This window comes from Microcebus murinus, chromosome 12, assembly GCF_040939455.1.
Source record: "Microcebus murinus isolate Inina chromosome 12, M.murinus_Inina_mat1.0, whole genome shotgun sequence".
NCBI lineage: Eukaryota > Metazoa > Chordata > Mammalia > Primates > Cheirogaleidae > Microcebus > Microcebus murinus.
The window spans coordinates 48,509,993-48,536,587 of NC_134115.1; positions in this window are offsets into that span (position 1 = coordinate 48,509,993).

The window sequence follows — 26,595 nt, forward strand, 5'->3', positions numbered from 1 at the left end:
CTGAACTGTCCTGCTCCATCTCAGGCCCTGAGTCTCCATTCCAGTCTCAGGGCCTGGCTGGAAAAGAGCTGGGTGGGCCTCCCTGGTGGGTGGAGGTCACAGTTTAGTCTTTGGCAAAGATGGAATGGCAGAGATAGGAAAGTTAGAATCATTAACAACAATAGCCTAGAACTGAGAGCCCTCCCTTTACAAGGTCTGTATTTCTGCTTCTGGACAGGAATTTGAATTTTGAGAAGATAGTCTGCCATTTTCTTCCTTTGCCGGAAAAGCAATAAATTTCTCTTTCCTTCTCCTCAACCACTTGTCCTCATTCTTCTGATGCAGCCTTATGGACAAGTGCCAACCTTTCAGTATCACTACCACAGATGTCAAAAATGGTGTACTGTTTTTACCCCAGCAATGTATCTTATAAATCATCACAAGTCCTCTCTAACTTAAGAAAAAATATACTATTTTGTCATTGTTCGTAGTTGTTTCTTTGATTTTTTTGTATAGTTTTAACCTCTACATCAATTCTCAAATAATTTAAGTTTTCTAAAATCATTGATATATATTGTTTTATATACTTGTTCTATATCATTCAATTTTATGTTAATAAGAGTAATCCACTGTTATTAGATGTAGCTCATTTTCATTATTGGAGAGTATTTCTATGTAAAAATCTAGATGTTTATCTCTTTTGCTATTGATAAACATTCATATTGTTTCCATATTTAAGCTATCACTACCAATGCTGCTGTGAAAATTGTGTACAAGAATCCTGGTGCACATGCAAATACCTGATGCACATGCAAATATAACTGCTGGGTCACATGAAACGCTCATCCTTAACTATGTATTGACAAACTGTTCTCAAATTCATACCAATTTAAAGCCACATCATTAGGATGATCTACATCTTTAGAATCAGTTAGTAAATAATACTAAACTTAATCATGCAAAGTTATATATTCTTATATTAATAGATATAACTGTAATTTATCCTATTGTTAATGCAGTTGAATACTTTTTCTTATATTTATTTTTTATTTAGATTCCTCTTTTGTGAAGCACCAGGTCAATCTTTTGTCCATTTTTTTAAGCATTTATAATTCTTTAATAATTTTTTGCATACTTTTTAAATTCAAAATATTAAGGGGATACAAATGTTTTTCTTCCATGGCTTGCTTTTGTAATGCTTGAGTCATGGCTGTAAGTGTGCCCATCACCCAAATAATGTTCATTGTACCCATTAAGTAGGATTTTGCCCATCCCCTCCTCTCCCCTATTGGGTATCTACCCAAAGGAAAGGAAGACATTTTAAGAAAAAAGACATCTGCATTTATATGCTCATCATAGTTGCAATCAACCTGTGCACCTATCAACTGATAAGTGGATAAAGAAAAAAAAAATATATATATATATATATCTCATGTAATACTACTCAATCATGAAAAAGAATGAAATAATGTCTTTTTTATGAAACTGAATGTAACTTGAGGTCATTATTCTAAGTGATGTAACCGAGTATCAAAAACTAAATATCACAAGTTCTCACTTATAAGTGAGGGCTAAGCCATGAATACACATGGTCATACACAGCATCTTAATGGACATTGGAGACTCAGAAGAGGAAGGGATAAAGGGAGTATAAAATGAGAAATTACCTCTTGAATATAATATACACTATTTAGGCGATAGGAAATTAAAAGACTGATCTTCTCCACTATGTCATCCACCCATGTAACAATAATCTACCTGTATCCCCTAAAGACACTTTAAAAAAAAATGAAAAAAAGTCATATAGATTGAGTGACTTAAACAACAGAAGTTTATTTTCTCTCAGTTCTGGAGCCTGTAAGTTCAAGATCAGGATACCAGCATTTTTGGATTCTGGTAAGGGCTCCTTTTTTGGCGTGCAGATGGGAGCCTTCTCGTTGTATACTTATGTAGACTTTCCTCTGTATATATATATATATGTGGAAGGAGAGAGAGAGCTCAAAAGTGAGAGTGAGAAAGAGAGAGATAGAGTGTATTCTGGTGTCTCACTTGGTTCAGATCTTAGAGAAAAAGCATATAGTTTTTCACACTTCACTACAGTGTTAGTTATAGGTGTTTCATAAGTTCCCTTTACTGTATTGAGGAAGTTTTCTTCTATCTCTGGTTTGTTGAATGTTTTGATCATGAAAGGGTAATGTATTTCGTCAAATGCTATTTCTGTATTATCTTAGCCAGTTTGGGTGGTTATACCAAATTATCATAAACTGGTGGCTTAATATATATTTGTCTGTCACAGTTCTTGAGTCTAGTATTCTGAGATCAGGGTACTCACATGGTCAGGGGCTGGTGAGGCCCCTACTATAGGTTGCAGACAACCAACTTATTCTATTCTCACATACCATCACATTGGAATTAGGATTTCAACATATGAATTTTGGAGGGACACAAACATTCAGTCTATTGCATACATCAATTCAGAAAATCATGTGGTTTTGTTCCTTAATTCCATTAATGTGTTTTAGTACTTTGATCAATGTTCATATGTTGAAATACCCTTACATTCACCTATTGAAGGATACCTGAGTTGTCTCTAGTATTTGATTATCACAAATAAAGTTTATATAAACATTATAGACGTATTTTATAAACATAACTTTTAACTTTTTTGGGATAAATGCCCATGTATGCAATTGCTTGGTCATATGAAAATGTTTACTTTTGTAAGAAACTGGCATTCTCTTTACAAGAGCAGCTGCACCATTTTACAACCCCACCAGCAATGTATAAGTGATCCAGTTTCCCCACATCTTTACCAGAATTTGGTGTTATCATCACTTTATATTTTAGCCATTCTGATAGGGGTGTAATGACATCTCATTATGGTTTTAGTTTGCATTTATCTAATTGTTAATGATATTGATTACTTTTTCACATGCCTATTTTTCATCTACATATCATTTTCAGTGAGTTATTTTTCATATCTTTATCCATTTTCTATTAAAATTGTTTTTACTGTTGAATTTTAAGAGTCCTTTATATATGCTAGATATGTGTCCTTTGGTATATTTTAGCTATATGGTATTTCCTTCTAGCCTGTAGCCTGTCTTTTCATCTTCTTCGTAAAATGTCTTTTACAGAGAATTTTTTAAAATTTTAATAAGGTCAAATTTATCATTTTTTTGCTCATATGGATTTAGCTTTTGTTGTAAAGTTTGGGAACTCTTTGCCTAGATCTAGCTTCCAAATATTTTCTAAAAGTCTTTTCATTTGTTGTTTTGGCTTTTTTTTGTTTGTTTTACTGAAAGTTTTATAGTTTTATACTTAAGTCTATGACCATTTTTGATTTAAGCTCTGAAGTTTAGACTGAGTCTCATTTTTTTTTTTTTTTTGCCTATGGATTTATAATTGCTCCACTTGTTAAAATGGCTATTCTTCCACCATTGAATTGCTTAATAAATAAAAGTATATGGAGATTGACAAAAACACTTCTGTAATTCTAGTTGGGACCAAGCAAAGGGCCACACTAGTGGATTTCCACAATAACTTCTGATTGTGTTAGAGGAAGGGGAAATTGAAGCTGTGAGGGGCTCAGAAGAGAGAGAGAAGACATACATTTTGCCCATACTAATAGAATGGAGAAAGTAAGAAACAAACAATTCCTGTTCTTTTTCAAAGGTGGGAATAAGGAGGAAACAACAATAGCAACAAAGTGGAAGGAGGGGTTGTAAGATTATGCAAACTGTCCCATGACTATTGCTCTTATTATCCCCTATTACCCATTGGTGATTAGTGATAAAGCCTTTCCTGGAAAGAGCCTCAAGAAAGAAAGAAGCTAGTTGCCTAGAAGAGAGAAATACATTTAAACTTTGAAAAGCTCCAGTTAGAAAATAAGGAACGAATGAGAAGCCAGTCTGGGATCCAGAATGTGCTCTGGGAAATCACTTAAATCCTCAGAGGTCCATGGAAGGTGTGTAACCATTTGTAGCTCACTAATCTAGATACTCCTGTTGGTTTATGTAATAGCATCATTGCAAAAACATTGAGATCACAAATGTTAAAGATTATTTCAATTTTTGTTGCAATGTACTATAAATACAAACTAGTGAAAAAACAATTATATAACAGATGTATATAACTTCAATCATACAGAAAAAAAATCACAGTAAAAGTTCATTAAATAGATTAGAAAACTTTGAAAAATTAAATTGGTATAAATATAAAGTTTAAAATAGGTGAATAAATCTACATATTTAAAATGCTAACATAGAAAAAAGTCTGATCTAAAACAGCCATTTGCATGTATAAGGCTGTTTCCCAAAGCATTTCAAGTGAAAAAAACAGGACATAATTTAAAATATAAAAACATATGTTTGAATGGAATCTATGATTTTTAGTCATATGATTTTGAAATATTCAGGTTATGAAATATTCAGATAATATAAATGTAAGATTATCTGAAATATTTGCCTATATGAGAGGAATCATATATTTGTAATAGAAGTCCTTCATGTGCAATAATATCCTTAGAGACCCAGTACCTGGAGTCTTATAATAAAGGGTAAAACTTACCATATGTGAAATAGATTCAAGATAGAAATGAAGATAAAATTACAAAGTTTGTGTTATGAATGCTGAGCATAGAATAGTAGTTAAACAATTTTAAAAAGTGAGAAAAGTACTCCTTTCAAATGTCTGTTTTTCTGTAAAGAAATGCAATTATACATTAACCTTTTAATTACATAAAAATAACACATAACACGTATATTGACAATATAAATGTTTTCTAATATTTAAAAAAATATATTTGGAGGAGGAAGTAGCCCCATTCTTCCCATATCTTTCCTCTTACAACTAAATACCCTTGTACATAACAGCAAAAACAAGCAGAATAAGACTCTCAAAGGTTGAAAGAAGAAAGCAGACTGCCTAGGGACTACAGGACCTGACCAGTGGCATGGCAGTGAGTTCCCTGTGTTTCCTTATTGCCTCCCATATATCCCAGAAAGGGTATTGCAGGAGACTCCAACACAACCACCAACAGTCACAGGTAGAAAAAGACTCCAAAGAAAGCCTTTTCCTTCTAATCAAGGGACCAGGAAAAGGGTTGCCTAACAGAACAGAAAATGTTTAGCAATACCTATCCTATTCGACCCACACAAAAATGGAAAAACTGCTCCCAATCCATGGCTTCAGTCAGGGGAATGTGACATAGATATTCTACTTTGGCCACATATCACCAGCCTCTATGAAAATAGTAACTAGCATGCTTATTTCCCCACTTAGGTGGTATCGAGAGAGTATGCAGGAAGCTGATTTGTCCCCTGCCCAGGAAAGCCCAGTGTTCTGATTCTTCCACCAGGGTAGCATCCAACAGAGTTCAAGGTGAGTTGAACTTTCACCTCCACATGGCAAGGAGACTTAATGAAGCAGTGAGAACAGTACTAATTCACTTCACTACTTCTTCTTCACAGATGTTAGTGGGACCTAGCAGAAAGCTAACTCACATATTCCCAACTGGTTTTTAGAGATAAACAAAGCAGTTTAATGGAGAAAAGATAACAATTTTATTAATAACAAATGAAGCAATCAGAAATGTACCTTGACTCATAATTCATCATAAACTGAAATGTAAAATTATAAATACGTAGGAACTAACACTAGGCAAAGTTCATAAACTTAAACATGACTCCAAATTAGAACAAATGAGCAAAAATACTTCATATTAGTTATTTAAGCATTTAAAGAAATAGCAGAATATCAATATTTACATATATCAATCAATTTCTTGGTCATATCTTTTCTAATAAAGACAGCAATTTTAATATTGAATATTCCCCTATGCTTTCCTATAAAGTTTTCTTAAAGTTGAAAATTTTGTGTAATAAACTTAAAGTTGTTTATTAAAAAACAAAACAAAAAATGTATTATATATCTACTGTAAGAAGAATCAATGTCTTATTGGCTAATAGGTAAATAGATTAATAACACAAAAGAGACCAGAAATAAACTTCCACACATATAGAAAATTGATTTTTGTTAAACACTACAAGATATTCCAATAGGTAATAGAATTATTTTTTCTACAAATTTTTCCTGAACTTCCGTATACCCATATGGGAGAAATTATTTAGTTTTCTTGACAACTACCTAATACTGTACATAAACATCTGGAATAGATCATAAAGTATAAATGTGTATGCCTTTTTTAGAAAACATAGAAAAATATCTTCTTAATCTTGTATAGAAAATTTATTTGGCAGGATAAGAAGATAGCAAACAAAATTTAAAAAATAAATTGATCTTCACCAAAATTACATATTTTGCTCATCAAAAACACTAAGAAAACAAAAAACCAACTATATATTCAGGAAACCTATTCTCAATGCATATATCTCAAAAAGGATTTAAATCCATAATATATAAAACTGTATAGAAATCAATACATAACCCAATTTAAAAGGAGACATGAACAGATACTTTAAAAATAAGTGTATGATAAATTACAGTTTCTTTCCTAGGAATTTACTCATAATAAATTAATAAGTATGGATTTTCAAAGACTTGTATATGAATATACAAATATATAAGAATATTCACAACCATATGCTAATGTCATATAAATTCTGCTCATATTACTCTAAATGTAGATATAGTCCAAATATTTCTTCAATGGGAGAATAAATAACCTATCTCAGTGGAGAGAAAGATTTCTTTAACCATGTAAAAAAGCAATAACAATGGAAAAAATTATCAATTGGCTTTTACCAAAATTAAAGTATTCTGCATTTTTTCTGATATCTATTTATGTTGGTCATCTTTTTATGTATTAATTAGCCACATCAATATCTATCATGGAAATACAAGTTAGAAACAAAATTAAATATTACTTCATATCCAAAAGAAGAATAAGGTTTTGGAAAAACAAACTCCTCAATTTCTGTTGGGAGCATAAAATGGCATGACTACTTTGGAAATAAGTTTGACACATTTTTGTTAAATTAAACATAAACAGACCTGTGACCTATTAGCTTATTAATTTCTCTTTTAGACATTTACTTATGTGAAATGAAAACTTGTGTCCATGCAATGATTTGTATTTAAGTGTATGAATATTCATAGCAACTGAACTAACTCATGATACTTCAAACTGGCCACAATCTAATGTTCTGTAACAGGAAAATAAGAGACCAGTGGCGCATTATTACTATGCAAAACAACATAGCTTTACAAATGATAAACTACTGATATGTGCAACATGGATGAATCTCCAAATTATTACCCTCAGCAAAAGTTATACATGTACATATATTTATGTACATATACATGTACATAAGAAATATATACTGAATGATTCCTTTTGTGGAGGTTAAGATCAAACGAAAGTAATCTATGATTATAGAAATCAGAGTGGTGATTACCTTTGCAAGTGGGGATTAACTGCAAAGGGTATAAGGAAACTTTCTGGGCTGATAGAAATGTTCCATTTCTTGATTAGATTGATGATTATTCACTAATGTGAGTACTAAAATGTGTATATGTGTATATTTTATTTTATATAAATTATGACTTAATGAATAAAAACATCATTAATATGCTGTTATTTTGTGACATTTGCTGTATTTTTCAAGTTGTATATCTTTTCTCATTCTAATACATATTTGGTTTGTACTTACATTTGTATTTGTAATTTTATATTCTTTTTCTAAAAGATGGCCTCCATAATTATATAAGCTTAAGAGCCCAGAAAACTGAATACAAAATGAGTATAAACTTGTTCCACAAATATATACTGTTTAAAGACATCTCTCCTTTCTGTCTTATACATTCAACTCAAAGTCACTATTGAGGATTTTTTTTTTTGCTTCATTTTGCTTCATCCTTATTCTTCAAATACTACCACTCTCGCATATGTCTTCCTCATCTAATGAAGTCACTTTTATAAAACTTTCCTTACTCAGAAAGTGTTATGTGTTTCAGTTATTTTTTCTTATATTTTCTTTAACACATATCATTTTTAAACATGGCCATAATTATACATATTAGCCACTCTGTCTCTTCCACTACCATGTGGTTTCTTCAAGGACAGGAACTATCTTTGCATTTTCCTTTGGCTTTATCAAGCACCATCCTTAACATCTTCTTCATCTGCTTAAAGCAATCTACTGCATTCTTCACAGTTGTCTACCATATAGTAGGATATGATGCAAATATCAAGAAATTATTACATTCATCTTGTTCTCTTTTCTTGTAGTCAAATGTTCAGAATTATCATCTACATTTATGGCTCCTCAAACTACTTAGATTCACAATTCAAAGATTGCTTTTTGAATTTATTCAGAAATTTGAAACCGAAGCAAAGGAGGAATTTACCAGACAAATAAGTAAGAAAGAAGCATTTAAAACAGAGGAAATCCTTTGTGTAAAGAATGGAAATAAGAAAACTAAAGTTGGTTTAAAAAACTAAACATACTTTGTCATGGCTGGAATGCAGGTATTTAATAGAGAGGCGAGAAGCTATAGTCAGGATGTTAGTGGATTTATACATAATACCAAGGAATTTGGACATCATCCTTGACATTTGGCTTTAGTATATTAGTAAATATACTAATATTTACTAGTAATATATTTACTAGTATATATATTACTAGTAAATATACTGATATTTACTAGTAATATTGACGAGAGTACTAGTCAAAAAATATTAGCTAAATTTATACAAAACAGTCTATCTCTGCCTCCATGATACTTGCCATTAATGGAAAAGACAGATAATAAATAAATAATTAAAATATAATAAATACAATTATTTTAAGCATGTAGTTGCTGTGGAAAAAATATTTGTAACATTTCATGAATATAGTTGTCCTCCACCAAGCTTGTGTGTTAAACAAAGATCCCTGTTTTGTTTGGTTGGTCAACATTGTTTTCCCAGCATCTATAACAGTGTCTGATGTATAATAGATACTCAACAATTTTTGCATGAACAAGAAAATGAATACTTGAATTGAGCTTTATTGAATGAGTATGAGTTAGTTAAATAAATAGTATATTGGCATTTACTCTATAGAGTATTATAATCCATGTTAAAGATTTTGGAATTTATTCTAGGGCAATGTGAAGTTATTCATCCATTTGTATCAGGAAAATTACAACATAATTTTGCAACTTTAAAAAACAGTGCTAGCATTATTATGGAGATTATCTGTGACGATTGGGAAGTGGTCACAAATATAATAGATGAATAGATGTGAAGAGATCAGTTAGAAGTCTATTTGTGCAGTTTAGGAATTGAAGTTGGGGATTGTGGGATGGAAAACAGCGGATGAAGTAGGATCAAATGGATCTGAGCATTGATGAGTAAGCTAAATTTAAAAGGGGTCAAGGTAATTAATGGGTTCATATATTGACCAAATTCAGTGGATAGATGTTTAGAAGAGTTTCAGAAGAAGCATGCTTTAAACATGTTCTTTTGAAATATCCTATAGGGTTTCAAGATAAAATGTTTAAAATGATAGTTATATGTAAATACACCAAAGACGGTGATAACCACAAAAATAGATCAAGGAATGTAATGGTGATTCATACTCTAAAAAAGATGTATTGTCCTAAGAAGAGAATAGAAGTATAAAAGTAAAGAACTGAGAACAAAGCCTCAAGAAGACCCCGTATTTAATGAGCAGAGCCTTAGAAGCACAATTGTGAAAGCTAGAAAATACAGGAATATCAGAAATGTCAGGAGACTAAAATGTTTCTGGGAGAGAGTGATCAAAGTTCTTTAAGTAAAAAAGTGCTAAACCTCACTCTAGGCAAGAGATTTTTGTCAGCTGTTTATATAAATCAAACCAAGGAGTTTATGGCAAAATCTCTAGAGGAAACCCAAGCATCATGCATTGCCATGTTCAATAACTGGGTAACATTTGCTACTCCTAGTCTTCAAAAACAAAAACAAAAAAAGTAAGAAAGATAAGCAAAGAAATGAAAAAAAGGAAAGGAAAGAGATACCAACTGGGTTTGTGATTCTCCTATGTTACATAGGCTCTCATATTGGCGTAGTACTGAGCAAGTTTGTAAATACGTGTCAAATTAGATCTTTTATCTTGCCTTTAGAAACAAATTACCTACTTTTTATGACTAAAATTATTCTCCTTCATAAAGATAATAAAAATATAAAATGTATTATATTAACTGGATAATAAAAGTCAAACATTCCCATTGTTTAAAATTTAGCAAACAAAAGATAAAAAAGAGAAAAACTAATAACATAGTACCTAATGAAAACTATTAATATCCTTATGTAAAAATATATATCCATTGCACACATGTAAAAGCTATATTATAATAATACATTATATATGCATATATATAATTAATATAATGCACAATACATTTTATAGCCAGTGGTTAGGAATCTTTGAATATCTCAAAACTTTATTAATAAATAATGAAACTGAATTTTTAACATTCATAGCATGAAGATAGAAATCACCATATCCTTCCTGAATCAACCATTATAGTGAACAAAAAATCCTCAATAAATCTTACTAACTGGTTGACTGTTACCCAAATAACAATAATAACAAATTATTTTTCACTGACCTAATAAGCCTCAACAAAGGTGTAGCATTAATGTATCACAGCCCTCTTTTGGTCTCCAACATTAAGCAGTATGTAATGGAAAAAAAAAAAGAAACATATACACAATAATTGGATGTTTTTCTATAACCTTGATCCTATATAAGATTTACCTATAGTCAATTTCATTTGTTTTTAAAGTAAACTGATTTTTATTTTGTACCATGTCTGTTTTCTATACTACTTACAAGTTCAATTGGGAGGTTCTGTGCTATTTTCCTCAGGAATTAATTTACTAAAAACTTCAAGAATTTTCTACAGATAAATTACTTTTAATTGAAAATTGAAGAGAATATATATGGATGTAGAAGAAAATGGCATCATTCTATTTTTATTACATTTGTGTTTTGGAGCAAAACTACTCACTTTGAATAGATGGTGCAACTGTAAATAAAGTACAAATGGTACTCAGACAGGGGAGTGATCAGGAGGAGGTGGCATCTCAACACAAAGCTGAAAAAGCTGATGTTTTTCAGTAGGGGCATGTGGAGCTTTGTTTGCCATATTAAATATTCTTGAAGACCACATATTCTTGCCATTCTTGCAAAAATTGGTCAAGCTTCAAAGGAGATATTTTTATGCTTAAAGTTACAAAACAAAACAATTCTCATGGGCATTGTTTTGTTTACTTAGTTGTAGCTCCATTTACTACAAGTAAAATTTGAAAGATTTATGGGACTAGCTAGAGGCTAAAGTCATTATGGCAACTCCTTCCTAGCAAAAACTGTTTCTTGTTGGGTTAAGATAAAAATTAAGATAAAACAAACAAACAAAAATGTAGTATATAGGATATGAGTGTTGGGAGACTAACTAAAGTTCGTATACTATACTGTGCCCTTTCAGTGCCTTGTTCTTTAAACACCATTGACAAATTGAATTTCCATCAATTCATTTATTGACTCTATAAATTATGATAGTGCTTTTGAAAATTATTTCTTGACTCATCAAAAAGAGAAACTAATAGACAACATTAACTTACTGCTGACTTTTCTGGTCTGAACAATGAAATGCAGAGTCCACTCAGAACCCAAAAGAACACTTAGAACAGAATAAGCACTCCATAAATATTTGTTATGTAAAACAATGAATGGCTATTATAATTAAGAACATTATTTTTTTCTTTTTTGTGTCTTGTCTATGCAGTTAACAATAAGAAATAAACACATGAAATCTATTTGTAGAGCAGTACACCAATGTATTGAGGTATGGCATAGAACATCTGTCTGTGTAAAAACATAATGGAAGGTGTCTTAGTCTACTTAGGCTGCTATAAAAATACCTTAGACTGGATAATGTATAAATAGCAGAAATTTATTTCTCATAGTTCTGGAGGCCTGGAAGTCCAAAATTAAGTTGCCAGAAGACTCAGCATCTGGTAAAGTCTTGCTTTTTTCTCCATACATGGTTCCTTTTTGCCATGTGCCACATTTCACACAGATGGAAGGCAGCTAGAAGGCTCCCTCACGTTTCTTTATTAAGGCGCTAATCCCATTCATGATGGCTCTGTCCTTGTAACTGAATTACCTGCTAAAGGCCCCACCCATTAATGCTATCACCTTGGGGATTAGGTTTCAATTTATGAAATTTGGGTAGACACCAATATTCAGACCATAGCAAAAGGTGTTTCCATCCTCATGAAGTTCCTAGGTTCTTCCTCTTCAACCTCCCATCTGCTCTTCATATCCTGACATGGCTATAGTGCCTATCTTTAAAATGTCCCCACTTGTGTAATCTCTCTATAATTAATCCAATGTCTAACAATTTGCCCATTCCCTTTTAAAGCAATGAAAGCTCTTAACAAATTTGAGATAGAAAAGAAAATAGACAAAATATATCATAAAATAGAGTCCTAGGTTTAGGAACTGCTAACTCTGAACAAGTTTACAGTCTGAACATATTGTGTGTGGCTCTTCCACTCTCAGATATCTGCCAACATGCCCAAGATTCAGTTTCCTTATTTAAAGAGTGAGTTTATCACAATGGATGATTTCAGGACTCCTTTCTCAGCTGTAAAAATAATTTGAAATTATTTTTATATAAATATTAATTTTTAAAAGTCCTTATCTGGAGACCTTTGACAACAACATGGCATAAGCATAGCCCTTCCTGGAAAAAGAGCAGAGTTAAAAAATATCTGATTCCCAGGACTCCTTTTAGACAAAAATTCTTGTTTTTATGGTTTCATGAGATGGACACTGATGTTTGCTTCAAGTTCTGTGGGCTAACGTTTATATCCAACAGCAGTTATAATTCTAGTAGAAAAATAAGAGCTATAAATTGTCTTTTGTGGATGGACTAGGATGCTGCTCTGAGTAAAACATACTATCTGTGAAAAGTTATCATTCAGACTTTAACTTTTCAATTCATGCCTTTATAATTCAATAAGCATACCAAGTAGAAACAAGTATATCTTTAACTCTTCTCTAACCTTTGGTAATTTTTGTTTTATGACCATTGGTTCAAAGCCTTTGGCAAGCAATAGCATCGACCTTAAATTTAATAACACTTTTTATTGACTATATTTATTCTTGCAGTTACCTTCCTTTAACAGCAAGTGATACTTTCTCCCAATTCACAATAGTGGTATAAATTTTCCTTCTATAGTGGATTTAAACAAAAGAAAGTGAATTGATTTTAACATAATAAACTATGTAGATCATAAGTGGATAAAATAAGAACAGTGAAAATGATAATTAGATGTCTGAAGGTTTAAAAAGCACATCCTTGGAAGTGGATGTGATTTATTTGCTGCTCTCCTAATCACAACAGATCTCTTAGGTAATCACAATAACCTCCTACTTGGCTTCCAATATGATTTGCGTGCCACCCTACTATACAAAAGTCTCATTCAGGGACAGCCAACTCTGTGTCTGCTTATATGTTGAATTTTGGAGTTGACTGTTTAATGGTGCTTTTTGTCTTTGGCTTAGTTGAAGATCAGAGATGTTTGACCTAATGAGTGTAAATGGGAAAGCCAGTTCAGGTTATGTCTTTCGTAACCTCCCCAAATTAATCTTTTCTTGAAAGGCATCTGGAGCAAGATACATTTCTCTTTGTGTATTATCTTATATTGAGGATATACATTTAAATTTCTATAATTCCTTTCTTTTGGTAGCACCTATCAATATTTTTAAGTCAACATAGCTTTTTTCCCAAAATTCTACTTTTGGAAATTTGGTCTACCAAAAAAAATTACAGGTGATATTGATATAAGAATGTTTATTTAAGCATTATTTGTATAATAATATTGGGATTTTAAGAAACATTCATTCTTTTGAAACATTTCCTACTCTTGATTTCAAGAATACTTCATTCACCCTTCCAGTTTTCCTCCTGCCTCCCTAGCCACCCCTTTCAGCCGGGGTCCTCAAACCAGGGCCTGTGACCACATGTGGCCCACTGAGGACGTTTATCCGGCCCGCAGGGTGTTTTTGCTGCTGCTGCCTGTCCTGCTTAGCAGCCAACTGGTCTGGGCCCACAGTGTGCATGTGTGGAATGTGTGCCGCACTCTCTGATGGCCCCCCAATGGTCTGAAGGACAGTGAGCTGGCCCCCTGCTTAAAAAGTTTGAAGACCCCTACGACTGCTTATGACTCTTAATGGTCAAGTGCTTTATAGCAAACTTTTTTCAACCTTTTCTTGGTCTGCCCTTTTTGCTTTTGTATTATAGCCAGTCTTAAGGTTTTAAATAGTCTTTACATATTGTTGATCTACCTCTTTCACTCTCTTACTTGTTCCATTCCTCTAAAATCAAGGTTTATATATAATTTTGATCCAAAGAGTGAGTCCAGATGAACAAAATTTTAAGGATAAGTTTTCTAAATTGACTTTGGAGTTTCTGGAATTGGTTCTCTAATCCTAATAGATTTAAAGATGCTAATGACTCTATTTCTAGTAGTAAAGAGAAGCTCCGATAATCCCAGGTGTGAACCATTTTTTTATAGAGAAATGCAAAATATCTGTAGCAGGCACTTCTAATAAACCTCTTATAAGAAGCAAGGAGTTAATAACTCTGTATATGATATACTTTAAAACATTTTTGGAAAGCTAATGTGAAGGGTAAGTTGTTTTTATATGACTCCTCCTAAACCAAGAAAAATACACAATGCCTTGTGGGCCCATTTGGAATTTGAAAGTTGAGTGTGTTAGTCTAGCCTGTTTACTGAATGAACTGAAAAGCTGGTAGTTTTCAATGGGGCCCAGAACAAAAGAAGGCTCTGCAACAGGTCTAGGCTGCTGTGCAAGCTGCTCTGCTCCTCAGTCCATATAGTACAACAAATCCAATGGTGCTTAGAGTGTCAGTAGTAGATGGTAATGCTGTTTGTAGTTTTTGACAGACCCCTATAGGTGAATCACAGTGCAAACATTTAGATTTATGGATCAAGGCTTTGCCATCATCTGCAGATAACTATTGTTTTGAAAAACAGCTCTTGGCCTTTACTGGGCTTTAGTAAAAACCAAATTCTTGAACTTGGGCTGCTAAATGACCATGCAACTTGAGCTACCTTTCATGAACTGGTGTTATCTACCCCACCAAACCATAAAGTTGGGCACTCACAGCATACTCCACCATCAAATGGAAGAGGTAGATATGTGATAGGACACAAGCAGGCCCTGAAGACACAAGTAAGTTATGTGAAAAAGTGGCCCAAAATATCTGTGGTCCCCACTCCTGCTAAACCACCTTCTCTCTCCTAGCCTGCACCTATGACATCATGGGGCATTCCCTATGATCAGTTGACAGAGGAAGAGAAAACTCAGGTTTGGTTTGCAAATGGTTTTGCATGATATGCAGATACCATCTAAAAGTGGGGAGCTGCAGCACTACAGCCTTTCTCTGGGACATCTCTCAAGGTCAGTAGTGAAGGGAAATCCAATAGGCATAACTCTGGGCAGTGCACGTGGTTGTTCACTTGATTAGGTAAGAGAAATGGCCAGGCATGGGATTATATACTGACTAATGGGCTATAGACAATGGTTTGGGTGAATGATCAAAGACTTTCAAGGACCATGATAGCAAAATTAGTGACATTGGTGATAAAGAAATTGAGGGAAGAGGTATTATCCACACAGACACCTCGGAATAGGTGAAAACATGAAGATATATGTATTCTGTTTGAATGCTCACCAAAGGGGGACCCCAGCAGAGGAGCATTTTAATAATTACATGGATAGGATAAACTATTCTGTGCATACCAATTAACCTCTTTCCCAAGCTACCACTGCCATGGCCCAATGGACTCATGAACAAAGTGGCCACAGTGGCAGTGATGAGCTTATATATTGGTTGAGCAACACTGACATCTTTTGGCCATAGTTGATCTGGCTTTTTCCTCTGCTGAATGTCCATCTGCCAGCAGCAGAGACCAACACTGAACTCCTGATATAGCACCATTACCTGGGGTGATCAGCCAGGTACCTTGTGGCAGGCTGATTCCATCATGGAAGAAGTGTCATTTTGTCTTTAGTGGAATAGACGCTTACTCTGGATATGAATTTGCCTTCTTTTTCTGCACACAATTCTTCTGCCAAAACTACCATTTGTGAATTTACAGAATACCTTCCCCACCATCACAGTATTCCCCAGGGCATTGCTTCTGACCAAGGAACTCAATTCACAGCCAAAGAAATACAGCAATGGGTTCATGCTCATGGAAATCACTAGTTTTACCATCTTCTCCACCATCCCAAAGCAGCTGGTTTAATAAATGATGAAAGGGCCTGTTGAAGATTCAGTTATAGTTCTAGCTAGGTGGTAATATCTTGCAGGGCTGAAGCAAGGAGATTCCTTATGATGTTTCTTAGTATTGCCATGCCCTGTGATTAAGGTCAATGTAAAATTATGACAACTCAATTCAGTCAGGGCTACAAATAACCAAACTCCAGAAATGAAAACAAAGAAAATATAGAATAGGTAGTAGAAGATGATCATAAATATTGTACTAGCTACAATTATACTAGCAGTTATGGAAATGAGGACTATAATTGTCTTGAGTATTTCTTCTTTACTTTCTTAGGAATATATTTGTATGTATATATTAAGCAAATATCTTCTTTCTTTCTTATTTCATTATCATGTAACATAAGATATATTGATTTATATTAGTTTTAATTTCATATCATAGTGTGTAAGTTACAGGATATCAAGAGAAGAGTAAAGATCATTCAAAGACTTTACTTTCTCTTCTGGAAAAGAGATTAGTGCATTTGTGGATGTAAGCAGGATACTTGTAACATGGTAATTGTAACATGACCTTGTTTTTGCCTTTATTTGGAGATTAAGTATGGTTTGGAGATGCATATAGGTGCCAAGCTGACAAAAGGTGGACTTGTGATGGTTATTTTTATATTTCAACTTGATTGGGCTAAGAGATCACAAATGGCTAGTAAAATATTATCTTGGTGTATGTGAAGGTATTTTTGGAAGAGATTAGCATTTGATTAACCAGTAGACTAGGTAAAGAAGGTCCACCCTCACCAATGTCAGCAGGCATCATCCAATCAGTTCAGTGTCAGAATAGAACAAAAAAGTGGAGAAGTGTGAATTCTCTCTCTTATTGAGCTGAAACAGCCATCTTCTCCTGCCCTTGAACACTGGAACTCTGGGTTCTTGGGTCTTGGGTCTCTAAACTCTAAGACTTACATAAGCATCCCTTCATCCCTCACTCCTGCCCAATTCTTGGGTCTTTAGCTTTGCATTGGGATTTATACATCAGTTTCCCCCTGGTTTTCAGACCTTTGGACTCAGACTAAATTATACCACCAGCTTTCCTGGTTCTCCAGTTTGCATGCAGCATGTCATGGGACTTCTCAGCCTCCATAATTGCATGGGCCAATTCTCATAATAGATCTTATCTATATATGTATCTATCCTTTTTGTTGTTTCTGTGGAGAACTGTGACTAATATAATATGTCACTGATTACTCTTCATATCTACTTGCATATCTAATATATCTCTCAAATTTAACACGTTCAAAACTGAGCTCTTGATTTTATAGCTCCTCTAATCTCTCTAGCATAGTAACTACATTCCACTAAGCTGAAGAGTCATATTTTATTACACTTTTTAACCATTGCCACATCAAATCTGTCATAAAATTCTGTTTGTTCCACCTTAAAATAAAACAGAAGCTATTTCAGCACCATGATGTATAAATTGATGTGTTCAAAGCTTTCCCTTTGAGATCAGGAACAAGGTAAGGTTTTCTTTTTCCAGCTTTCCATTCTTAGGCAGCTCATTAAAGCAAAGACAATAAATAAGAAACAAATATACTACAGATTATATTCTTGTATATATAGAAACTTTGAAATAAACTGCTAATAAATTATTAGAATTTACAACAGAGTTTTTATCTATGTTACTAAATTCAAACCCCATTTATTTGTATACTAAGAATAAAGTTAGAAGAGAATATACCATTTACATAAAAAGTAAATAATACATAAGAATAAATTAAACAAAATATGTATAATTTCTCTTTATACAAAATTATAAAAGCTTATTAGATACAGTAAAGAAGATCCAAATACAAATTATTATAAAGATGTCATTTCTTTCCATTTCCATTTTAATATACAGACATTGAAACATCACATGAAATCCCAACAAGAATACAAAAGGTCAAATTAGTGAAGCGACACTTAAATAAGTATCTTAAACAAATAATCTCTTTATTTAAGAAATACTTAAATAAAAATATAAGATCATCTAGATAGCAATATTTATTATAAAGGTTTTATACTTCAGAAAAATTATAAGAGTGTACTCTGGCATAGATGGACACCCTTGCACAGTGCATCTGCATCCACATATAATAATTTTCACAGCAGCATTGCTGGAATAACTGAACACTGGCAGCTACCCATTCTACTTCATCTGTAGAATGAATGAAAACTTTTAGCATATTCATAAAATGGTATATAATCCTGAATGTTTATACCTAGAAAATGAAAAAATGATATGCAAACATACATAGTTACACATTCACTATAAAATTCTTACCACGAATAAGTCAAAAGACCTCTCTTTATAATGATTGTCTTGGTTTCCGATTACCACTGCATCAAATTATCACAAGCTTAGTGGTTTAAAACAACAGAAATGTATTACCTCATAGCTCCTGAGTTCAGAAGTCTGAAGTCAGTTTCACTGGGCTAAAATCCAGGTGTCAGCAGGCCTCTTTTCTATGGCTAGAGGTCACCAATTTCCTTAGCTTATGGCCCCTTCAAAGCCAGTAGCACAGCATTTTAAATCTATCTCTCTCTTCTTCCATTGTCATATTGTCTCCATCTCTCTGATATACTGCCTCCCTCAGGTTAAGCTTCTTGTCTTGACATTGGACTCACTTGGATAATCTAAAATCTAAAATAATGTTCCTATCTGAAGATCCTTAACTTAATCACTTCTACCATATAAGTAATCCCTTTTACCATACAAGGTAACATATTCTTAGGTTCCAGGGATTAGGACATGGGCATTTTATAGGAAGACATCATTTGGTCTACCACAATGATATACCAGATTGTATAGTCTACAAAAGCACTAAAATGTTCTTACATTGGAAAGAAAAAATTTTTCTAAAGCAATTGATCGATGTCTATGTAAAACTAGCAAGAATATAAATTCTGTTCAAATATTTGCATTTCATCATCACTAACAAATATTAATTAGCACTTCAGTATTGGAGAATGAAGGAACTGTAATAACATAGGCTTATGTCAGATACCGGTATCTTTTGTGTGAGCGATAATCCCCTCAAATAGTATTTCTAAAAATATATAGAATCCCTTTTACATTTATAAAATCTTTTATAACTTTTTAGACTCCTATACTCCAACTCTACCTAGTAAATTTCTTCATAATCTCAAAACCCCTTACCTGTAGAATTTCAAAAAAAAACAATTTTAAGAGCTATTTCTTTCATATTTTTTAACAGCCAAGTGTATGTGTAAGGGCCAACATATATTTATGAGCTTTCCTATTATAAGATTCCCAGGCCTATTTATTCATTTAGTCATTTTTTCCATAAATATTTATTGAATGTCTACTATATATCAGGAATTATGGTAGATTCTGGGAATATATCATGGAAAAAGCAACATACCTACCTTCAATTTTTCACTTAAGTGTCATAACAAATGAGGGACAAAGATACTCTTACAAGCAGAAAAAAAGACAATGTATTGTGCTAAGAATTATAACCTAGATACAAACCCACTCTAATGAAAAGAGGGTAAAGAAGCTCTTACTTGTCCCTGGGTGATTCAGTTGAGACATCAAAGTGGAGAAGACACTTCAAGATAATTCCAGAATCTATAGACCATAATACACAATTGAGCAAAGCCAAGGAAAAATTATTCCTGACACAAAGAACAGTAAGTTTATTCTAAGTCAGTGGTTCTTGACTGGGAGAAATTTTGTCCCCAAGGAACATTTATCAGTATCTAGAGATATTGTCTCTAGACAATGGTTGTCACAATGGGAATGGAGGAACAGGTGCTACCAGTATCTAGTAAGCACAGATAAGAGATGCTGGCAAATTTCCTGCAATACACAGAACAGCTCCCCATAACAAAAAATTATCCCAGAATATCAATAGTGCCAAATCTGAGAATCTTGTGCTAAGCTGCACAGGAGGAAAATAGCATATCATGTTCTGAAAATCACAAGAAGCCTCATTTTACTGTTTGAATGAAAGGACAAGTTGAAATGAAGCTAGGGAAATGGGGGGAGAGCTTCAAAGAAATATTGATAGTGGACATAATGATAAAAACTATCATAAGGATATGAGGTAAATGATTATACTTTATCAATAAAATATTGTCATTAAAAGAGCTGGAGCCCATACTATTAAGTGAAGTTTCCCAAGAATGGAAAAACAAGCACCACATATACTCACCAGCAAATTGGTATTAACTGAACAGCACCTAAGTGGTCACATAGGTACTACAGTCATAAGGTATTGGGCAGGTGGGAGGGGGGAGGGGGCAGGTATATTCATATATAATGAGTGAGATGTGCACCATCTGGGGGATGGTCATGATGGAGACTCAGACTTGTGGGGGGAGGGGGGGAAATGGGCATTTATTGAAACCTTAAAATCTGTACCCCCATAATATGCCGGAATAAAAAAAAAATAGAAAGAAATTAATTGACCAACTAAAAATATATATACAAAAGATTAGCCGGGCATGGTGGCGCATGCCTATAGTCCCAGCTACTCGGGAGGCTGAGGCAGGAGGGAAAAAAGAAAAAGCCCCCCAAAACAAATTAGTTAACCATTGAGTTAAGCCTAATATACACTGGTATAGGGTACCTTCCCTCAAAAAGTGTACTGTAGAGATTATTATTAGGAAAATATGATTTATGCAGTTACTACTATGGAAAGTTGGCTTGGTTGATCATCATATTCCAAAATTAGGCATCTACATTCTTGCAATATGAAAATTTGTTTTATATTGTGACCTACTTTTTTAGAGATATATTATTTTCAAGACTTGTTTTCTTTTAGCATCATGCAGATAGTAGGCTAATTTCTTATCAGATTCTAGAAGATAATTTCACAAACCAAAAGATATTATCATGATTTAATATCCTCACCATGTTTGCAATCACCTCTTTAAGGACCTAAAAGACAAAGTATTCAAGTGTCTGAGAGTGTGTACAAATCACCAGATGTAGCATCAGAAACATACCAAGAATATTTTCAATTGTTTTGTGTGCTGGGGAAAAGTTTCAGAAGCCATGTCAAGGTTGAAATAAAATTCAGAGACTTTATTATATATTCAGAATTGTGTGGGTGTTTGGATATTGCTTTAAAAAAATGCTGTGAAAACTCTATTTTGGTACACAGTCCCCTTAGAGAAGCAACTTGTCAATTATGCTGAATAGTGGTGTGGTTTTCAATGTGTAGAAAACAGACAGGGACTGACCTTAGACTCCTTGAAGCAATGAACTCAGCTGGTTGTAAACCCAGGTCCTTAGGGTGTCAAGGCGGCTGTATTACCCTCTGCATTAACTAGCCCTTATGTGTTTACTTCTGTTGATGTCCTCTATTGTGCTTTCTCAGACAGAACCCTTAAGTTGCAAGTTAGTGTCCTTGGTGTTAGAACTTTAGAAAATGTCATTGCAATTTAAGCAACAGTGATCAAAAGTAACTATCTCATATCACCAGGAGCCAGTTCTAGTTTTTAAACTAATACAAAATAAATAAAGAACATCATGTTCAAAGGAACTATTTTGTACAAGATTTGACTTTTAAGTCTGATGAATTTGTGGGTAAAAAAATATTCCTTTTGATCTGAGTTCAGTGGTTGTTACCTCATATCTGAAAAGAGTGGAATAGATAATAAATTAGATTGGAATTTAAAACCAAGAAGGTACAAGGTAATAATTTCTATAAAAGTTTGGTCTCAGGAAAAGTTACATTCAGAAATTGTCTAGATTCCAAACCACAGGAACCAGGATGCAGAAAAGAAGGAAATAGAAATTTGACATTTGTGGAAATCCTCCCTTTTGGAAATCACAATTCTGTTTCTTTAGTTATTAGATCTACTCAACATCTAGAATCAGCTTTAGTCCTTTAATTCTCATTTTCTCCTGGGATTTTTCCATAAGTATATATAACCCTTTTCCTGTTAGACAAGCCCTGCCGAGCTGCCAATCTAATAGGCATCCATGCTAGTCTGATGATGTGCCGCTGACAGAAGTCTGAATATTTGGTTTCTATGGTTGGGCGTATATTATACAGTTACCAACTTTCTTCCCTTGAGGTCAATATAAAAATGTATTCAAACAAAAAGTGCTGTTCAAACAAATTCAGTTTTGACCAAGAAGTAAAAATCAATACATTATATCTCTGTGTGTACCTGATATCAGTTTATATTTTAAAATGAAACAATTCTGGTGATAATAGTGAAGTGGTCATGCAAGTATATCTATCTTTTATACTTGACTGAGAAAAAAAGGATGATTTGATAAGACTTTTTGGAAATATTTCCAGTTCACTTACTTCTTTTATTTATAAATTGTAGCAGGACCAAAGTGATCATCTAAAAATTAAAACCAAGATCTTAAAAAAAAAAATAGGAAGGCAAGATTTAATAAGTTATCTGTGGTAACACAGGTTAGTTTTTACTGCCTTTGCACCTAATCTTCTCTGGAACATTATTCACATATTCTAAGATTTCAATTACTAACATGTTCTGAAATGGCTAAGGAAAACATCTATTGATTAGCAGTTTTAAACAAAGGATAGGTATTTAAAGACTCAGAATAAGGGCCCTAGCTCTATCCTGTCAATCAAGTGTTCATACTGGCATATCACAATGCATTGAAATTAAATGAAAAATACTATATTTCTTTGCCAATGACACCCCCCCCCAACAATCATAATAATATGTAAGAAGAGGCTGAAAAATGCAGGCCTAGCTGGGCAGCAATGTTCCTGCCGTAAGTTGTTCACTATGAAAGAAGGAGATAAAATATCTTGTTTTAACAGGTAGTGGTTTCTACCACATAACTTGGTTTTAAAATTAACAATTAACTAATCTCTTTACTCTAAGCTGTTTTATTCTATCAAGAAGTTTCTTGCAAATATACTCCCTTTGAATCTGCCTGACTAGCACATCAAAAATTCCCAGAAAATATCACCTAGGTTCAAAAATGTTTGTACCCCCATAAAATTCTGAAATTAAAAAAACAATTTTTAAAAGAATTACTAAAAAAAAAAGCCAATAAAGCAAGACTTGGGAGGAGAAAAGTGCGAGTCAGGAGACTTGGGTTGCTTAAGTGTCCTAATTGTAGTATTTTAAGTTTCAATTCCCTTATTTACAATGAGGGAGTTACACTAGGTAATCTCTTGGCCTTTTCTTTGTCTAAACTTGTAGAATTCTTAACAGATCAAGGGAGAATTTACTGTGAAATGAACCAAGCCTAAAATAAAACTGAGAGGGTCTTTAATCATGTATGTAGGGAAGGACCCTTGCAATATGTTATATAGTCATATGATTTTTCTGAACTTTGCAAAAGAAAGAAATTTTAATTGCAAATAGCTGTCTCTGTCACATTTTCCCTTGTGTTGGGAGCAATGGAGAAATGGATATTTTATATTAGTAATTTGGATTTCTTCTCTTTTTTTAAAGAAGTCTCACCATTTTATGAGCCTCAGGCTCCATAAAAACTGAATGTGCCCCTACTTATGATGTCTATAGTTTCTTTCTTCAGATATCTTAAACATAACAAGATGGTTGAGAATTTCAGCCTATCATATAATAGTAGTAGTAAAAAGTAGAATAAAAAACCTTCTTAAACTCCCTTCAGTCCAAAGGTTCTTCTCACATTTACATGGCAGGAATGTTAGTTGTTTCAGATTCTATGGATCAATATTTGTATCCAAATAGCAATTATAATCCTAGATGGAATCGTGAGAATTGAGAATTGTTTTCCTTTGGTTAGTGGTCTATGTTGCTCTATCTAGAAAAAAATACAGTATCCATGGCAACTTGATGTTCAACTTGTAACTTTTAAACACTTTGCTTTTTTATTTACCTTGTTATGATTTATAATCACACTAATGACCTCCCAGTTAGGCATTTTCTGACCTTTAAGGGCAGGCTCCATTAAAAGCCCCTAGATTCACCTGAGATCACCAATGCCTTCAACTGGTCATTAATGCCAAGAACATATCCAGTCTGAAGGTCATTATTGTTTAAATAATGCCTTGGAAAATTTTGCAAGGCTAGCAATTAGGTTGACTTTTAGAGAATTAAAAAAAACAATCTGTCTAAACACTGCTATCAGACAAAATAACAATAATGAAAGTCCAGGCCACTGATAAAACTGAAGAAAAGGTAAAACATTTCAGGAGGTTGGCCTTTTAAAATAGATTTGAGACTTTAATAATATGAATTATGTACAGTCTAGAAGTATTAACTTCCTTACTCTTCCTTAGTCTCCCATTAAGATTCTAGGAACTGTCTGCCCCAGAATGTATGTCCTGCTGTGTTAATTACCTTGCGAAGTCAAGGGTATCACTGGCCTGTTTATGTTAATTGCCCTTGGTCGTTTTACAAGTGAGAAGGAGAAGAGCACCAAAAATTAGTGTAGAAAGCACTTCAGTTCTACTATGAACACTCCACTGGACTTATGTTTTAAAAGTTTGAGTCATTCAACATGTTTTCTTTCTCCTATACACACAGCATATACTGCAGCACAGACAAGGGGCCATTTAGGCTGCAATGTACATTTTTTCCTTCCTGCTGTTGTTGAACCTTTTCAGTCACTTTATTGAAACCACTAATCTGACCCTCATGTTTTTCTTACCAAAATATAAAATGTTTGTAAGTTGTTCTCCTTTTAAAAAGGACAACCTTCTATGCCTTGCTCTCTTCTCAGCAATTCCCTCTTATTGTTTCTTCAAAAGCAAACGTACTAAAACTGTAGGCTGCAATCACCATCTTTATGTTCCTTTCCCCCTCATTCCTCAGCCCGCTGTGAAATGTCCACCTCTCTTACCATCCTGCAACATCACTCCCATTACTGCTACCGGAGATACCCTCTTCACATCTTGGTTTATATGACCTCCAGGATCTACTTTCAACCATTCCACATAATCTCAATCCTCCTTTTTTAATCACACAAGTATATATTAATATTACAGTTCCCTTCTCATTACAAAATTCCCTGTGAGTCCCATTCTGATCATCCTTTAAATGCTGGCATCTATAGAAATCTATCCTTTCTGCTCTCCTTATTCTACCTGCTTTTCCTGGGTGATTTATCCTAATTTCATGGGTTAAAATGCCACTTATGTTCTAACAATACACAATTTGAACCCCAACTGCTTTCCTGTGACCCAGTCCTTTATATTCTTCAATTTTCTGTAAATATCCATTTTATTTTTCATTATCAACTTATACCCACTATGCTAAAATTATTTTGCATGTATATGTTATTCCTCATTGAATATTTCCATTGACCCACTTACCAAAACTAGAAATAAAGAAATTATCCTCCATTTTGTTTTTGCCACACCACTCGCATCCAATCTCCAAATCCTATAAATTCTATCACATTAAGATTTCAAAAAATCTACTCTCTCTAAGAGCCATACCACTGATGTGGCCTTTGTTATATTTCTAACTAGACACAAAGTTTCTACTTGTATACACTAAATTCATCCTCAAACATAGTGATCTTTGAAAAATACAAATCTCACCATGTTCCTGTTCTGTATAAAATTTTTCAGTGACTTGATATTTGCCTATATGATAAATTTTAAATTTCTTATCATCATTTAAAAACTAAGTCAAATGTTAGAATATTAGCTCCAGCAGAATAAATTCCATGTCTTTTATTTATCATTTTATTCTCAGTCTATATCTAACTAGACCTCACAGCAGATAGAGATTGAAGGAATGAAAGCCTTTAAACAGGGCTATTATTATTTCATTATCTAGCTCACTTTATCTGTCTCATCTCTTAATGAGCTTTCATTTATACCCTATTTTCCAGTCATTTTGAACTCTTAGGTCTGAAGTTTCCTGATAATGCCACTTTGGGTAATACTTATGGGGTTTGCCTCCTTTGTTTGGACTACTCTACAAATTGGTTCTGACTGCAAATGTTTACTTAGATTTTAAGGTTCATTGTATGCTATACGTCTCCTATGAGGTTTCTGTGAAATGACAACTCAAGTACAATCTTTGCATTCTTCTATCTAGGACCTTTAATACTTTATTACACTATTAGAAATGTATCTGTTTTACCCATAAAGTAGTAGATTTAATTACCTGTCTGTCAATAAAACCACGCAAGAGCATTCCGATGAACATATTTTTTATACAAAAAGGACACAATAGAAAATTTTAGAGTTTTACTAGATTAAAAGTTGTTTTAGACATAAAACTTTGTTTCAGACATACATACATGTACACCCACACAAATGATGTATATGTGAACTGCATAGTAAAATATATTTCATA